Raw genomic sequence first — 2,153 nt, 5'->3', positions numbered from 1 at the left:
TATGTGCACTGAATGTGTTCAGATGTCGTGGAGACCAGAGGGCATCAGATCCCCCGGAACTATAGTTATAGGCAGTTGTGAGCCACCTAAAATGGGTGCTGGGAACTAAACAGGGTTCTCTGGAAGAGCAGTAAGTGCTCTAATTACTGAGCCATCTCTACAGCCCCCACAAAACTTTCATAAAAACAGCCCCAGGATACCTTTCTGAAAGTTCAAATTTCTCTTATGCACCAGTCAAATGGAGATATTTTCAGAACATGCCCAATGCTTTCCTTTGTGCTTGCCTCCCCCATCCACTCCATTCAGAGCTCTTCTGGCTCTTCTTCCCTCCCTTTAAAGTTCATCCATGCACTCCCGCTCTGGTCTGCTTTATCACTCCCCCTTCATTCCCTAAACTGATTTGCTTTACCTACTTTTAAGGTCCTCACTGAGCACCACCTCTGTACCCTAACTACATCCACCTTCTGTACTTTATCTTATACTTTTCTGCTCATTATCTGTCCTCAAATGTCTGAAAGTCTGACATGTAGAAGAGAAATTAAATTTGTTTCATATAGATCCAGAGGAGAACCAAGACTCATAACTAAAAGGTGCAAAAGATAATGTTTAGCCCAATACATGGAAGAGTTTTCTGACAGTCAGAGCTGTCCAAACATGGGGCAGCCTCTGAAGGTGGAGCATCCCTGTCATGTTCGTGTTCAGGCAGAGGCTCAGAAACTAATTTAGGAAATGTAGTAGAAAAGATAGATGAATTGGACCAGATGGTCAAGATAGCCAGTGACTTGTTCTTAAATTTTACATTTCTAAAGGCACTTTAGAAACCCAACTTAAATATTATCTTGTCATATATCATTATGGTGAATCTGCTTAGGAAAGCAATCTGATGCATTTTATAAGCTACCAGCTTTCCATTTCCAACATTAAAATGAAAGAATATTTTATTTTAATACAAACATATTATACAATACATATGTAAATAACATCATATTCTTTGAATATCCATTTTTAAAATCATGTCAAATTCTTTATAAAGTATATGGAAGAATCTTTCCTATATTGTATCACTGTTTTTCATAATAGGGAAAAAGAATGCTAGGACTTTAGAGTCAGATGTGAAATAGTTTTACCTCATTTGACTCCTTGCACATTTCATGTATGTGATCTTACTCAAACAGTGCACTTGTATACTTTGACTGGGAAAGGGATTCACCAACATCTCTTTTGTTTTAACAGTTGATTTAACAACATTTAAAAAATGACTATAATAGTCTTACAATTTAATGCTGAATTCATTTTCAGAAAGGTGAATGTACTTTTTAAAATGAAATGTCAAATTTGTTTAAACACTTGTAAGAAAACTTTCCTAGGAAGTAAATGTTTTAAGACACAAATAAATGAAGGCCAATAACAGTCAATTCATACAAGAAAAGATCTGACATGTAAGCAAATACGTAAAGAAATATTCAAAACTTCTAGTTATAAAAAATAAGCTAAAACCATTTCACACTTAAATTTGGCAAAAAAAAATTTTTTAAGTGTAGTCAGTACTATAGTGAATTTGGTTTTTGTCCTTATGGTATTGTAAATTAGCAGTGTTTTCAGGAAGCTATTTGGTCATGCATAGAGGTAGAAAACATCTTTATTCTTGGATCTAGGAGTTTCAATCTGGGCCAAGAGGGTAGTCCAAAGGTCTGGGGTGCCAAAAAAAGAAGTGGGCCAGTGCCCATGCTAGAGGAGGTGGGTTGTTGAGTTTCAAATTTCAAAAATGTATCCCAAGGAAACAAGAAAGATAATGATACTTGCTTTGTCATTCATTGTAGTATATGTAAGAGTTAAAATTTCTACTTGTAACTAAAAGTTTTTATATATTGTTTCTTCAAGAAATATTATATAGTCATTAAAATACCTCAAAAGATTGTAGAGGACTGGGAAGATGGCTTAGTGGGTAAAGCAGTTATTGTACAAGAGTGAAGACCAGAGCTCTGATCCCCAGCAGCCACTTAATGTAGGGTAAGCATGACACTCTTCCTGTATCCCAGAATGTGGAGGCAAAGACAGCAGATAACGCAAGCAAGGTGGCTGGTTAGACTAGCTGAATCTGAGATCTGGGTTCAAATAAGAGATTCTTCCTCACTGCCTCAACATATAAGGTG

This window comes from Nannospalax galili, unplaced genomic scaffold, assembly GCF_000622305.1.
Source record: "Nannospalax galili isolate Female #2095 unplaced genomic scaffold, S.galili_v1.0 scaffold397, whole genome shotgun sequence".
Taxonomy (NCBI): domain Eukaryota; kingdom Metazoa; phylum Chordata; class Mammalia; order Rodentia; family Spalacidae; genus Nannospalax; species Nannospalax galili.
This window is presented reverse-complemented; position numbering follows the sequence as displayed.